Below are 16,818 nucleotides of genomic sequence, written 5' to 3'. Positions count from 1 at the left end.
CGCACGTCCCCCTCCCTCCTCCTCCTCCCCGCCGCCACCGCCGGCGCCCGCCTCGGGCCTGGATCGGGCGGCGTTGGTGGCGGCGGCCCCCAGCCCTTCCCCACCTAGGGTTTCTCCGGCGCGGGACGAAGCGGCTCCAGGCGGTGTCCTTAGGCGGCGGCGGTCCTGCGCGGCGGCGGCGGCGAGCTCTGGGCGGCGGTGGGGCTGCGCGGCGGCGCAGGCTGGCGGCGCCCGCCCGGCCCAGATCTGGGCCCTTCGGGCTCCATCTGGGTCGGGGCGGGCCGGCGACAGGCGTGGCGTCGGCGTGGCCTCCAGGAGGCGGTGGCGAGCAGCGATGATCGGCGGGGGCTGGCGGCGTCGACGCCAGCTTGCTGCAGCGTGGCTGGCGGGGCTTAGCGGGCCCGTTTCGGGCCTGGCCGGGCCGGGGGTGGCCTGGTATGCCCCGCTGCCATGTCCGGACGGCTACCGCGACGGTGCCGGAGGCGCGGGCCTCCCGCACGACGGCGGTGGAGGTGGTTCCCTCCCGCTCGGCCTTGATGCTGCTGCTCCCGTCGCTCAGATCTTCTCTCCGCTCCTCTTGGCCTCGTGGTGGTGTTCGCAGCGAGACGGTGTTGGTGGCGGCGCAACCGTCGTGGCGCATAGTTGGGCGGTGGTTTGGTTGGTCGGCTCCGATTGGCTGGTGGGGTTTGGCGTGCAGGAGAAATCCTTGCCGGTTCGTCCGGCTCCGATGCGGTGACACCGGCGGGTGCCAGTATCCCTTCCTGGAGGGCGTCGGGAGTAGCTATCCCCCACCTCCCTCCGCGTACTGGGGGAAACCCTAGGACTTGTCCGGGCAGCAGCGTCGTCGGCGTCGTATCCCTTCTTGGAGGTGCTGCTTAGTTCGCGGTAGTTCGGAGCCTCGGGCTGTGGTGGTTTGTTTCCGGAGGGCGCAGCGGTCGCGGGTCATCCGCGCTTTGTCGAGCTGCCGTTGTTGGCATTTTTTCTTCTTCTTTTTCTTTGGGCTTGTTGTGCTGCTCGCCCCAGCATTGCGATGTGTACTTTGGTGGTTTGCTTTGGAATACAAAGCGGGGGAAACCCTTTTTCGGTATAAATTAAAAAGCAACGTCAATAGTCAATACTGACACTTAAGCCTTTCATGACAGGCCCGTCGGTGGAGGCCCCCGTGCTACGTAAATAATGTACTAGCATGAATCTCTCATTCTTTGGAAAAGAAAATAACTTAACATTTGAATCATTCTTTTTTTTCGATAAAGGGCGCTTTTATTATCTCAAAAAGTAGCATCAAGAAGATACAAAGCATTATGAGTAACACCCGGCCTCTGCATAACTAAGATGCACACAGCCAATCACCTAAAGTCTGATAAAAAGAAAGGAAGAAAAAACGACAAATGGGCGACAGTAGAGTCATATAGACCGACACTATGCCTATGTCGAAAGGGGTGGTGGACCGATCCGGAGATTATGCTGCCACCCATGTTGGGTAAAAACCTCCGTAGCCACCTGCTCCAACCGCATACACACCGCCTTGAACAGCGGTTGGTACTCCACTCGTTGTAGCGTAGACCACGTACGAAGCGAGTGCGTACAACGGAAAATAACCTGCAAAGGAGAAGCATTTTTGTTATTGAAAACCAAATCATTTCTACATAGCCAAAGCGACCATAGTAAGGCATACGCTCCCACCCTTATTAGCGTTTTCAACCTATTTGGAATACCATCCAACCAATGACCAAAAATATTGGCGACACTTGTGGGCGGATACAAATTTGACGCTATTTGGATGACTGACCACGTAGAACGTGCAAACTTGCATTGGAAAAAGAGGTGTTTGATTGTCTCTTCATGAGTGCAAAAACAACACATCTTACTCCCTGGCCAGTTGCGCCGTGCGAGGTTGTCTTTGGTTAGAACAACTCCCCTACGAAGATACCACATGAAGATTTTAACTTTTAGTGGAATCTTTGACTTCCAGATTTTCTTGTTATTACCCACTGGTACCTCAGAATGCGTGAGCGCATGATACATAGAGTGTACTATGAAAGACCCCGATGCAGTAAGGTTCCAGCGAAACACATCCCGACCTTGTGTCAAATTGATCAAATCCAGACGGGATAAAAGATTATGCCATGACGTAAGACGGGGGCCAATCAAATCCCGCCTAAAAGAAATATTGGGCGGGAATGAACTGAGCACCTGCGCAATACTTTTATTCTTATCGCGAGCGATGTTGTACAAGGCTGGATATTGTTCTTGGAGACTGGCATTGCCTAGCCAGATGTCTTCCCAAAAACGAATCTCCGACCCGTCCTTTATCGCGAAAGACCCAAAGCGAAAGAGATGTTTCTTTGCTGCCATTAGGCCAGCCCAAAAGTGCGAGTCACCAGGTTTCCAATATGCCTGAGACACCGCCTTTTGACCTAGATACTTGTTGTGCAGCATGGTTTGCCAAACACCATCCTCGGTAAGAAGTTTAAACAACCACTTACTAAGTAGGGCCTCATTCTTGACTTCCAGGTCATGAATTCCAAGGCCACCTTGGTCTTTTGGCCTACAAACCACACTCCATTTGGCCAACCTGTATTTTTTCTTTTCACCATCTCCTTGCCAAAAGAATCTGGATCTAAAATAGTCCAGTCTTTGCAGGACCCCTTTTGGGAGTTGGAAGAAAGAGAGCATATAAAGAACCATATTTGTGAGGACAGAGTTAATCAAAACCAGCCGTCCTCCAACTGAGAGCAATTTGCCTTTCCAACTGCTCAAACGTTTCTCTAGCCGCTCCTCTACATGCTTCCACTCCGCAATGGTGAGACGCCGATAATGAATCGGTATTCTCAGATATTTAATCGGGAATTGGCCATGTGTGCAACCGAACAGGTCAGCATAATCGGCCGCCGCCTCAACAACTTCTCCAAAGCAGAAAAGTTCACTTTTATGGAAATTAATTTTAAGACCCGACATGTGCTCAAATGCTGACAACAAGAGTTTCAGGTTTCGAGCCTTATCTAGGTCATGTTCCATAAAGAGAATTGTGTCATCGGCGTATTGCAGAATAGAGAGGCCACCATCCACAAGGTGTGGCACTACTCCTGCAATCTGGCCGTCCTGCTTGGCGCGCTCAATCAGAATAGCCAACATGTCAGCGACAATGTTAAATAACATTAGGGACATGGAGTCACCCTGTCGTAGTCCTTTTTTTGTTTGAAAGTAATGGCCTATGTCATCATTGACTTTGATGGCCACACTACCTCTAGTTACAAAATTATGGATCCACTGACGCCATTTATTAGAGAAACCTTTCATCCTTAGGGCCTGTTGGAGGAAAGGCCATTTGACCTTGTCATAGGCTTTTTCAAAGTCGATTTTGAATACGACTCCACTCATGTTTTTTCGGTGCATCTCATGGACGGTCTCATGCAGGATTACTACGCCATCGAGTATATTTCTTCCTTGCATGAAAGCCGTTTGAGATGGCCGGACAATATGGTCAGCTACTGAGTTTAACCTATTCGTAGCCACTTTGGTGAAAATTTTGAAGCTGACATTAAGGAGGCATATGGGTCTGAACTGTTGGATCCGTTCGGCCTCCTTAATCTTTGGCAACAAGACAATCTCCCCAAAATTAAGTCTGAATAGGTCAAGTCTGTCGGCATGAAGACAATTAAACAACTCCAAAAGGTCAGACTTGATGATATCCCAGAAATTCTGATAGAATTCTGTCGGGAAACCATCTGGGCCTGGAGCTTTGTTATGTTCCATTTGGAACACCGCAGCTCTCACCTCCTCTTCGGAGAACGGTGCTGTAAGGATATCATTTTCTTCTGCCGTGACTTGTGGAATATCGTCTGTTCGGGACTCGTCAAGAGTGAAGTTCCCATCAACCGTCGCCCCGAATAGAGATTTGTAGTAGTTGGTGATATACTTTTTGAGCTCCTCATGACCTTCGATCCGCCCCTCCTCTTGTTGGAGACTGTAAATACATTTCTTCCGATGCCGCCCATTAGCGACCAATTGGAAGTATCTTGTATTACTATCACCCATCAAAATGAAATCGGCTTTGAATCTTTGGTAGTATTTGATCTCCTCTTCTCGCAAAAGACGTGCAACCTTCTCATTAGATTGATTTTTCAATTCAATCTCTTGTTGAGATAAGGTGCGCGTCTCAGCAATTTTGTCGAGGTCGTCAATGATGGTACAGAGCCGTTGTTTTTCCTTTTTGTATATCCCGTTGGTATGTTTCGCCCATCCAGTGAGGTATTGCCTCATGGCCCTTATTTTAAAGTTCCATCTCTGAATAGGTGTACGACCAACAGCGGGCCTCTCCCAAACATTCTTGATTATGTCTACAAATCCTTCCCGGAGCAGCCAACCCAATTCAAATTTGAAACGACGTCTGGCAGCCGGGTTTGTAGAGTTAGAATCCAGAATGATGGGTGCATGATCCGATAATGCCTCTATACGCTCTAGGGATCGCACAGTTACCAGAGGAAATTTTAGTTCCCATTCGGTATCCATGAGTACCCTGTCAAGCTTCTCGTATGTTGGCATAGATCGGTTATTAGCCCAGGTGAATTGCCGCCCCGACATACTGGCCTCCCGAAGATCCAAACTGTCTATCACATCATTGAATAGGAAAGGCCAGTGAGTGTCAAAGCGGTCATTATTTTTCTCTTCCTGGTACCTAAGGATATTGAAGTCCCCTCCAATAAGCATTGGGTACGGGTTATCCTTAGCCAGGTTTACCAACTCCCGAAGGAAAGCCGGTTTTTGCTCATCTTGGGCCGCCCCATAGACAGCGACGAGAGTCCATGTAAAATTCTCCGTCCTATTTCTTAGGTGACATTTTATATGAAATTCACCAATCGAAAAGGCCAACAAGTCCATGACTGTGGTCAGAATCCCAAGAAGTATTCCTACGGACCTTCCACGAGCTGGTAGACTATGCCATGCGTAGTCAAAACCACCTGATAGGTGATCGAGAACATGCGGGCGAAAGTCACACTTACCAGCCTCATAAATTGCCACAAAATCCAATCCATGTTCCCGTACACAATCACCGACGTGTTTATGTTTAGCCAAGTCTGAGAGACCTCTGCTATTCCAAAACATGCCTTTCATGTGGAAACTCGAATCGGTGTGGCCTTCTTGGGCGGTTTTTGTTTATTTTTAGATGAGTTTGATTTAGATTTCTGCGAGGACGCTGTGAAGTCACAAAACATGGACCCAGGTCTCGCGTCATCCAATCCAACCTCGGTAACCTCACCAACCAAGTGGGATATAAGCGGACCATCATATTTGGCATCCACTTCATCATCCTCCTCGGTTTCAGGGTTAGGTATGGATGCATTACACTTCGGAGAAACCTTTAAACGGTCAATCTCCATATGTTTAAGCACCCCAAACGATAGATTAATTTCATTATCATTCTTTCCCATAGAGCATCCAACATTCTTTAAACTAGAAGAAATACGTGAATCTGAAAAGGAAAGAAAAGATTTCGTGAAGAGATTACCTGGAGCGGTGTCCAAATTACGTGCAGCCTGACGTCGCATTGCCTTGTCCATAGCATGTTCGTCGGTCGGAGAAGAACCGTCAACTGATACGGGGTGACGGTTACTACGTCGAAGGGGAGAGCTTCCCTCAGACATAAGAGCCATCGGCGTCATCGGACGATCCGTTGACAATGATGAAGTAGCAGCCAACATGGTAGGTGTTGAAGACGAAGTCGGTGCAGCAAGATCAACACTTGGCGCCATCGGAATAGCCCCGTGAGACAGCATCGGAGACTGCTGCCGAGCCTGCGTGGGTGGGCTGACTGCAGCAACAGCCGGCTGCTAAACCGACACGTCCAAACGCTGGCGAAGATCTACAGCCCCGTGCACATCAGCTGCTCCGTGCACAGTAGCTGGGCATGCACCTGAGCCGATGGCTTCCGCCGGGCCCTGAGCTGGTGGGCCAAACTCCCCCTCAACCGGCTGCAAGGCAGCAACTCGCTTGGGGTGCCCCAGACCTGCGTGTGCGCTGTCATGGCCACCAACGCTTGCCTCCAAATTATCTGCATGTATCACATCAATAGATGGGGTGCTAATTGTGCGTGACTCTTCAATGGTGCTCATGGGTGAGTCCGAGCATACTCTCTATGCACCCGCAAAACCAACATCCGTGTTCATTGGAACGGTCCCATCAGACTGAGATTCAGAGGAAGCTGCACCGAAGACTCCAGAATTTTTGGCCTTTTTATTCGCATCCCGATCAGGCAAATCATCATCCCGGTTTGCCCCATGGTCGGGGCCATCATCTTGGTGTTCCCAAATTCGAGGGATAAAATCATCATCGGGTTTAAAATCATCCTCCTCGAGAACAAATCGGAAGTCATAACCATTTAATTTGACATACACCCCAGCAGACACTGACGCACTCCCTGTATTATCCTCTTTCTTAAATATATTTAAATTTAGGACAGCCACTTGAATACGCACGATGCCACGGCGTCGCAAGCAAATCAAGTCAACATCCTGTGTTGCGCCGATGACGGAACCCACTGCCCACAAACCAAGAAAGTGGCGAAGTGGCGGTGGAACTCCGGTGACATGTACCCAAACTGGCTTCAGTGGATTATACGTAGGCTTGACATCATTTTCTGATTTCCATTCACTGATAGCAATCAGTACATTGTGAGACTTGACTTTGAACTCGAAAGCAGACACTCGACGCAAAACCTCCATAGACGGAAAGGCAACCAAGAAGGCATCATCACCACGAGGAACGGCCTCCCACTTCCATGAAGTTTGTACCGAGGCAATTTTAGCAATCTCAGCCTCCACAACAGCTCCCGTCACCGAGCCTCCCGATATCATAACCAGACCGATTGGTGAGGACGATGGTGCGAGGTGCTCCTTAAAAACTGAGTCCGGCAGATGCACGAACATGGCCTCGTTTAGACCCACACCACCGAAGGCTGCCATAGGTCTCGACTGCTTCAGCACAAAGCAGCGATGAAGAGGATGCTTATAATTATTGCAAATGTAGCAGAAGTGAGTCACATTACAATCCTTAGAAAGATGATCGTCCGTCCTGCACTTGTAGCACCAAAGACTAATCTTCTTCCCTCCAATCTGTGCTGCAGGCGAAACAGTTGAAGTCCCAGCCGACACAGGGCCAGGCAACACAGGAGCAGCAGGCGTGGCCTGAGGAACCGGAACAAAGAGCGGCGGTCCCGAGGCAGTCGATGCAGGAACCCGGCCGGTACCCTTACGCTTCTTTTTCTTGTTGTTGTTGCTCGGACGGCTAGAAGTGGGAGGAGCAGCCGCTGCTGTTGGAACGCCGAAAAGCATCGGTTGTTGGAGAGGAGCGGCAGCCGGCGGTGCCTGTCCGGAGGCGCCGGTCCTTGGCGGCCCGGCCGTGGGGCCAAACCCGGTGAAACGGGACTGGGATGGTACGACAGGGCCGTCCTGTGACACAACAGCTGAAGATGGCGCGGTTCCCTTCATTGCCGGCGGACCGCCTTTGGACGAGGAAGGTAGGCGCCCTGACATGCCAGCGGAGGCGCCTACACGAACGGCGGCGGCGTAGGAGACCCTCAGCGGCGGCGGCGGCGGCAAACGAGATGGTGATGGAAGCGTTTCGCACGTAGGGATTAGGGCCCAGGCACGTACGACTCCTCCCCTAAGAGAAAAGTCAACGCGGCGGGGCCACCCTGACATCTGCGACGCGCTGGCAGAGGACCCACCATCGCTCGAACCCATCCTCCGGGTCTCGATTGGCAGCGTGGAGTTAGGCGTAACTGACGCACTGCATGTTGCCGCAGAACGTGGATCATGCAACGACCGTTGAGCGTTGTCTGCCGCGGGCCCGTTGGACGACGGCGGCGGCATGAATGCCGCCAGGGCGACGGGCTGCATCGGCCGCGGGCGCGGAAGAGGCCCTTTCCACGGCCGAATTAGCACACCCCGGCGGATGTGGCGCGCGGCAGCCGGCGGCTTGTAGAGGTCCTGCACTGAGAAGGCAACCCATTAGTCGAAATTGAACTATCCCGTACCTGGCCGGAGATGGGCGTCGGAGATGAAGATCCAGGTCGTTCCCAAACGCGCGACGCCGCGTCGGAAAACCGACGTCTTCCCAAAACTCTTGCACCAGCTCTTCCTTTGTCTTCCTACGGCGCGAGACAGTGGACCAGGCAGCACCTCCGTCCGCTAGACCCTCATCGGACAGGATCATGGAAGCAGCCTTCACCGCCACATGCTCCTTTCCAGACGAAGCATCTACGGCCGAGGCCTCATCGCCATCCTCCCCGACCTGCGGCTCAGCAAGGACATTGAAACGTGATCCAGAACTAGAAGCCGCCATCGCCGGCGAGAGATCTCCCGGCGCGAGGGTAAGCCGCCGTCGATCCGGGAGGACTCGTGCTCCAACGCGCACGACACAGTCAAGGAGCACCATCTCATTCGCGGTGGAGATCCTCTCCCCAGGCGGAAGATGCCTCCCTTCCTCAATCTTCCCATCGCTGTTCCGTAAGAAACAGAAGTCCGGACGATCCAGGTAAAGAGAACCGACGCGCCACTCCAGCCTGCCATCGAGGAAGGCGGTGGAGAAGGTCACCGCCCATCGGAGTGGCGGAGGCGTTTCCGGCGGTCTCCCCATCTTTCCACAATTTCTATTTCTTGTTCTGCTTCTTCCTTTCATGCTTTAACACGGTGTCCACCTCATCATCCATCCACATTTGAACCATTCTGAATGGTGTGCCTTCGGTGAAGTAGATCCGCAACCGTAGATCGAGTATCACGCAGTCTAGAGTCTGTTATCCTTGTGAAAAAGAAAGAGAGGATACATAGCAGCCGCCATTAGCATGAGGAGGCCAGCAGCATCTCCATCCGTCTGTCCCGTGGTGGGAAGGAGGGGAGTGGAGTCGACCTGACGCGTGAAACGGGCTGAAGCTACAACCAAATATTCAGAGCTCATAGAACAGAGCAAAAGCAGAGGAAGGGACATGCAAATATTCAGAGTTGGCAAAACAGAACAAGAGTAGAGGAGTCTAACTACAGGTAAGGCAGAGTTGAGAAAACAGAGCGAAAGCTGAGGTTGCGACAGAATGAATTGACGGCATCCATCATCAAGGGGTCTCCGGCAGCTAAGCTTCACAACTCAACTACGTCTACGTACATACATAGAACATCAGTGTGCACTTAGAAACAGAGCACAAGAGCCACAAGCGCTCCTCAGGTTCTCCAGCACTACACAACATACACTCAGCTCTCCCTTTCCAGCCCCTTCTGCTAACACTACCTCAGTTAAGACACTGTACTCCAAAAGCAAAAAACACATAGGAAAATTGAGTTTCAAAGTTTCCTTGGCCACATCCAAGGTTTATTTATTTTATTATGGAATAACAAAGCAGGATATCGTCCACAACAACGATAGCATTTGGTGGTGACAAACAAGAGAGAGATGCCGGCGTGGCAACGAGCAGAGGTTGCCCGTAGCCCCGGCGCCATCCCGTCGCACAGCTGGAGTGAAGTCGTTCACGGCTTGATCTGTAAGTTTGGTCTGTACTACCTAGTTAGCAAGGGTTCCCAAGGTACTGTATGAATTAACGAACCACTGCGCACGTTTTTGTTACTTATATTCTGTAGATTTCAGAAGCATCCTGAACAAATAGCAAGAGTCAATTCTATGTCTAAATGTTTATCCTTACTCCTGGCCTGCTAGGGAACACGTGACTTTGGGGCAGATCAAATGGCCACAAGGTGGCATGCAATTTCAGTAATAACAGCGGTATTTGAGATGCACGGTGCTGTTGAAATTGATACTCCTGCATTTGAGTTGAGAGAAACCCTTATGGGCAAATATGGTCAAGACTCAAGACTCTAACTTGGTGTATGACCTTCTTGATCAGGTACAGACAGTTTCAATGTCCTTTTAAAATTAATGTTAGCTGAAGAATTATTTGGTTTTGCTGAAAATCCCAAATTGTGTTTGATTTGTCATGTGCCGCTTCTGTATATAAATTATAATTCGGACAAGGTTAATTCCGGAGCTCTTAGAACTACGGCATTCAGCAACTCTGTCGATCCTTTATTGCATTATATACATCCCTAGTAGATGTTTAAACTTTCAAATCTTACCATCAAGTAACCTGCAGGCTGCCTGAGCTATGCTCTCTGCGGTATGATCTGACCATTTCCATTCGCCCGGTATCTTGCCATGAATGACATAAGTGCACTGAGGAGGTACCGGATAGCAAAACTATACAGGAGAGATATAACCCATCAAAGGGAAGATACCGAGAATTCTACCAGTGTGACTTTTGACATTGCTGGAGTATATGAGCCAATGGAATTCTGACAGAATTGCTGGATAGGCTAGATATTGGCACGTATGATAAAACTAAATCACAGAAAGTTGCTTGATGTCATGCTGGAGTTCTGCGGTGTGCCTCCTGAGAAGTTCAGAATGGTCTGCTCCAAGCATCGACAAGCTTGACAAACTGACATTCGAGGAGGTGAAGTAAGAACAGGTATGCATGCAGTGGTACTAACTACTCTGTTTCTCGGCACCAGATCATATTGACACTTTGCAACATACTTTCGCTCTGTCGGCCGAGATGAGGTACCCTGTTCTCTTCCCCCTGCTCCTGGTTTGTTCTTCAGATTAGCATCCATTTCTGTGATAAATGACTGTAGGATCTACTCTCCTCACCTCTCTGTAACCTTACATTTGGGATGTATACAGCCAAATGTCAAAGACTGTCACTGGTAGTATTGAACTTATATGCATTCGAGAATTCCTATGATAAAATAAATGACTTTGTTGCCAATGTCCAAACACAAAAATTGGCTGTTTCCAAGCACGAAACATGGTGTGGTTTGCTACAGTGTGGTCTCAAAGAAGAAATCTTCGAGCATTGATAATACAAAACAGGGATTTCTTCTTTGCTTTGCTAAGAGAATCAAACACGTACAAAGCGGGAGTTCCTGGTAAAATAGGTTAACATAAACTCTGCATTGCCTGCATGCATTTGAAGGCAATCTACCTTCCTATTACTCCAGCACTTTGGGCAAGAGACCTGAATACACCAACTGAACCATGTGACTGCTATTTAGTTAAATATAGGGTACAGAAATCCCAATCAAACACGTACTGTAGGATATATATACATACCACAACCGAACACGAGGTAAGTTCAAATAGATCAATAATGGAAGTAAAATTACAATAGAAGTACAAATTACAAGAATGAGTGACGGATTCAGCAGTACCACATACATATGCATTACAATATTCAATAATGGATGCAGTCTGTTTATTTAGCCCTCGAGAAGGCGACACAGACTTGATGAAACAACCCCCACTTAATTATACAACACGTACCAGATGATTTGTTGGTCAACCGCAAGATAATGTGACATATTCCAATCTCTTCACTCGGTGATTATCTTTGGCCACTTGCTGGCGTACTTTTCACCCAAGTACTTGGGGGTGTCCTTCAAATCATCTACCAAGAACTTGGTTATTTCATCTGCTTGATTACCAACACTGAGATGCACCTCTTGGAGGCTTTTGAGAGTCTCGATGCCGTAAATCCCTTCAAAGGCTTCGAACCGCATATCAATCCTCTCCAGTGCTGGCATTACCTCTTTTCATGTAACTGCAAAGCTCAGCCTTGGCACCAGAGTTGCAAAGAAACGAAGCAGCTTTAGACTCTTGAATCCTCCAGGTGGAATAATGATCTCCCTGTCGGTAAGCTGTTTATTTTCCTCAAGAATGTCCACTATGTCCCTATCATCCTTGGCTGCACTGAGTGTAAAGGTGAGCGTAAACAATTTGGGTAGGTCCTGGATGAGCTTGAAAGTATCAGTCCGAAGAACAGTCACAGAAAGGGTCAGCTTATAGAGGTTATTGAGCTCTTTGATCCACTGTGGGGGCCTTTCCATCTTGCCAGACAACTCTAGGCCGATGATGTATCTTGGAGGAGTGGTCATGGTGTCTAGTGAGTTGATAAAATTAGAGCTCTCATCATTGATTGCCAATGTCTGCAGACCGCAGCTACAGAGGTACTCAATGGAGGAGCGTAATTGTTTGAAGGTCTGACCGCCCTCCCTTATATTGAGCTTGTAAATGGCAAGCTTCCTTAGCCCTGTCAGCTGATGAAGGCTTGCTACAGCTGACGAGTCCTCACCGATCTCAATCCCTGACAAGATCCGAAGTGCTTTCATCGGCTCCTTGTTCTTCTCATGTGGCAACTTCAAAGCCTTCCTTGTGTTTTTGTTCCCTCCAAGCATGCTACGGAGCTGTTTGAGCTGTCCAAAAGCTTTGGGCAGCACCCCAACATCTGTCTCCCTTATGTCAAGAGTTTCTAGATACTGGAGCTTCTCGATCTTTGATGGGATCTCAGAAACCTCTGTCCGTCTGAGGCTCAAATACTTCAGCACAAGCATTTTACATATGTCATTCAAATGCTTATCTGTCAAACCCTTCCAGCCCTCAAGATCAAGCACTTGTATTATTCCATTATTGAACGAATGGAATGGGAGTCGTCGGTTTTGGCTTCCAAATGCTGTCAGTGACCGCACTTGAGACAAGTTCATGCCTTTTGTTGAATTCCCATGCTTGGAACCACTGCTTTGCATGGAAAGTCGACGAACTTTGTTGCTAGGAGTTGGCATCAGCCAATGTCCACCAACAACAGTAATAAAGTTCTCTTCGCTTGACTTGGACACGATATATTCGAGGATCATGTCATGAACTTTAAATGATTTGACCTTTCCATTGCTGCTGTGATCCACAGGACGTATTATCTTCCTTCTTACAAGCTGATTGAAGTATGTTTCTGCGACTTCCTCTGCACTCAGCCCTTCCTTCTCAGAAACAAAACATTCTGATATCCACCTCCGGGTCAGACGCTTCTTACTAATTTTTGAGCCCTTGGGGAATATGCTCAAGTACAATGAGCAGGTCTTGAGATCTGCTGGCAAATCATTGTAGCAGTAATCAAGTATCCTTGTGACACCCTCCAATGTAAGGGGAGCCACTTGCTCTGGAAATAATGACTTGCAAACTTTACTCCAATGATCATTTTGTTTTTGGGGGTTGCAGGCCACAAGGCCAGCCATGGTGACTATGGCCAAAGGAAGCCCCCCACAATATTTCCATATATCCATATGGAGCTCTTCTTTCTCCCCAACCTTGCTGCTTTGAACATGAGCTGAAGGCTGATGATCAGTTCCATCTCCTTCGGAGGACTCGGTAGAAACACTAGGAATATCAGCTTGAGATCTTGTATCCATTCTTTCACCTTCTTTGCTGCTTGGGGGTTCAGAAACACTCTGATGAAATAGGCTTTTGGAGTGGGCATCACTTAGAACATTAACTGTATGCACATAATCAGTTCCATCTCTTTCTGAGCACGCTGCACCAACAGCTTGAAATCTTGTAGTTACTATTACTCTACTGTCCTTTGTATTATCATGTGGCAACCAATTTCTAATGGTCTCCCATGTTTCTACGGACCATATATCGTCAATCAAGAGGAGGTACCTGCCAAGAAAAAGGTAATAAAATACTAGTGAGAAGAAATGTGCTAGCTTATTTGAATCTACCACTGAGAAAAACTAATCCTCTAAAGAGTTCAAGAGTAACCCGATAAGTATTCAAATTCAACAAGTTTTACCCGATCTATGTCCAAATTCTCATATTTTTATGAACTGGATGTACCAGTCTTAGCATGTTACATGTTGACATTTTACCAATGTTTTATAATAATTTATTTATACTTGACTAGGTTATATATATATATATGAGAATTTGGACATCGACACCATATACATCCAATCTAGTCAATTATATGGTGACTATGTCCATATATGTGTATAGGTACGAAATTTGCTATTGGTAGCAAGTTGAAGTTCAGTTGTAGAATTTGCACAAATATTCCTTGTGCAACGTTTTTTTGACAGAACTTCCTTGTGCAACTTTAACTATTAATCTTTTGGTCTTAATTATCTAGGGTCCACTAGTTACATAACTGTTTATTACTCCCTCCGTCCCATAATGTAAGACGTTTTTTGACACTAGTATTATTTTCCAAAAAATCTCCCATTTTTCAGTCACCATTGTACAAACTTCAGACTGAAATTGTTGTGGTAAACAACGCGATTTTATCACAGATTTACTACAATCCAGACACTTGATGCATATATGCACAGACGTTACTATAATTAATTTACAAAAAAAGAAAAAGAAATGATTTTGATGTACCTCCTTCCAAGCAGGCGTTTTTTGAGTTCTTCAATAAGTTGGTCACGGTTCATTGTTTCTATCTTACTCTGTGTGCTGCTATCATTGCTTTGCGGCCTGTGGCCAGAGAGCAGTGGCACAACTCGCTTCACTGAGCTTTTAATGTCCGCCACTAGGTTTTTCTTCTCCAACTTCCCTGTATTGCCGCCCTCCTGCGCCTCCTCCTTTGGCTTGATTTGATTGTCTGCTGGCTTGATTTGAGCAAGAACATCCCTGAGGACTTCATCTTCGTCGAAGTTCTGAGACACTGTAACTGATGCCCGGCAGTCAAATTCATTCCTGAAATCTTGGTACAGTGCCATGGCAATGGTGGTCTTTCCCACACCACCAAACCCAATCAATGACACAACAGCTCGATGAGAGCCTTTATCATGTTTGGTTATCCAACCTCCGAGCTTCTTCATGTCCACCTTCACTCCCACGGGGTTCTCTGTGCGGATGAGCTGACAGCTCGCCACCAAATGCTCAGCAATGCCATACGTAACAACATGGGTTGCTCCGGCTTCAGAGCTTCTTCTTGGGACTGGGTTTCCACTCCATATCTGCTGCGCCTCTCAGCAATGTATTATGCGCGGACCTTGAGCTCGGCTATCTTGGAGGCAATGTCGCGGCGAGGCCAGAATGTCCACAGCTCATAGACTATCGTCACAATGAAGGAGCATCTTGCATCGCTGAGGGAGTCCTGAGGGAGGCGATGAGCAAAGTCATCGATGCAGTCTTCCATGTCATATGCCATGTCACGAATCTGCTTCATCCAGCTCTTGAGCCGGCGATCATGGTCATCCAGGGCAGAGCCGAGGTCGCCAAGAAAGGCCTGCATGCTGGCGAGCTCGTCGCTGATGTACTGGATGTCGCCCCGGACGCCGCGGATCAGAGTATACTCTTGAGCAAGGAGACCGCCCAACTTGCCTAGGAGAGATCTCATGGTGGCTTCCGAAGCACCCACTACAAACTCCATCTTCCTTGTCTGTGATCTTCACTACTATAATCTGCCCCTGTTGTTGTAACTTGCAAGTGCAAAGACAGTGCTCAACAGTTGTTGATCTATGAAAAGAACGGAAAAAAGGAAGGTAAGGGTCAGCATGAATTATGACTAGAAAAATAATTAATCATAAAAAGGCTCCACAATCAGATCATGGAACAATTCTAGCGAATATCAATTTTCCCCCAATCAAAGAAACTATACGAGCAAAAGTTCTACTGATGACTGTATTTTATGCATATAGAATTGGCTAACCACAATATATATCAACACCACTAAGTTATCCCCAAAAATGAAATGAAAACCAACAATGCCTGAAGATTGCATATAATGTTGAGGAAATTGTGGACGTTATGCACTTGATGGCATTTTCCAATTTGTACTTTTTATATGTCGCGGTGTTAATTAATTGAGTGAAAACATGCTCACAATGATGGTAGGTTGTCAAGATCAACTGCCATGGCAAGTGGAACAACAAGCTACCAGACAACAGAAAATGGAGTTGGGGGCAGAGGAGGCACCTGCGAACTGGACAATAAGCTGCTGGTCGCTGAAGAGTCTTGAGCAGTCACTGGGCAGGGCAGCCACTGTGGAAGGCGGCGGCTGCACAGGCAGGTGGAAGCATGTGCGGTGTACTCCTGGCAAACTCTATCTTAATGTGCGGTGTACTCTGTTGTTGCAAGTGCAGCAAAGGATGAGTGGGCCACAGAAAGTTCAAATCAAGCATAGACAGAGCTAACTTCCGTTACCTCAGAGCTAACTTCCATTATCTCCTCAGCAGTTGTCAATCTATCTATAACACCGTAAAGGCGGGTCATCGATCATGATGAGAAAAATAATTTAGGTAATGAAACACTAAATTGTCACCGACCAAATAACCTACCTATGGAAGTATGGCAATTTGTACTAAGGTGGAAATTTACTCACCGATAGATGCTAGATGCTAGATAATACTCTGTTTGTAGGCATCTAGTACACCCTGTAGTACGACTAGAAGATCTGGCCAATTAACCACAAGACTGAAACGAAAATCAAACAAAATGTAGGTCTCACATCTTTTGTCCATGCTTGCACAGTTATGAAATTAATGTTCAGGCAATTCTAGACATTACATAGTTTCCAGTTTTCTTGTCAACTTGGCAAGCAAACAAGAGGCTATGCTCCTGATTGGTTCGATCTCTCTTCCTCTCTTCCCTCAAAAAGAAGAGAGAAACAAGAAGGGGGAGCATGAGAGGTGGGCACCTGCGATGCTGGCCGCCGAATAGGCTTTACCAGCCAGTGACTGCCGTCGAAGGTGTCAGTGGCGGAGGCCTCTGCGGTGGCTCCCGGCCAGGCAGAGGATTTAGCAGGCGGCTGGAGGGACACTGCGAGCAGCGCCAGCGTCTGTGTTACATTGTTTTGCCAGGTAGAGGGCGGGGAACCAAGGATGGTGGTGGACACAATTAAAGTTGGCAAGCTGCTGGGCTTTTGCTTTTGCTGCTTTGCTTGCTGCATGCATGATTGACGTCACATTGAGAAGGGCTGCTTTTGCTGCTTTGCTGCGTGCA

At 48.0% G+C, this 16,818-nt stretch overlaps 2 pseudogenes across 1 annotated transcript; both read right to left on the bottom strand.

The window, feature by feature from the left end:
• Window positions 1–6,134: 6,134 nt before the first annotated feature.
• Window positions 6,135–8,637, bottom strand: LOC147956706 (uncharacterized; annotated as a pseudogene).
• Window positions 8,638–11,151: 2,514 nt separating this feature from the next.
• On the bottom strand, window positions 11,152–16,764 carry LOC125524752 (disease resistance protein Pik-2-like; annotated as a pseudogene). The gene is made up of 3 exons (XR_015611364.1): window positions 15,793–16,764; window positions 14,251–15,333; window positions 11,152–13,530 (listed from the first exon to the last, which is right to left on the bottom strand). The product of XR_015611364.1 is annotated as a disease resistance protein Pik-2-like (transcript).
• Window positions 16,765–16,818: the final 54 nt, after the last annotated feature.

The sequence above is a fragment of the Triticum urartu genome, chromosome 7A (assembly GCF_056163025.1).
Source record: "Triticum urartu cultivar PI428250 chromosome 7A, HENAU_Tu73, whole genome shotgun sequence".
NCBI classification, from domain to species: domain Eukaryota; kingdom Viridiplantae; phylum Streptophyta; class Magnoliopsida; order Poales; family Poaceae; genus Triticum; species Triticum urartu.
The sequence above is the reverse complement of the archived record's forward strand: the minus strand, read 5'-3'. Positions and strand labels throughout refer to the sequence as shown.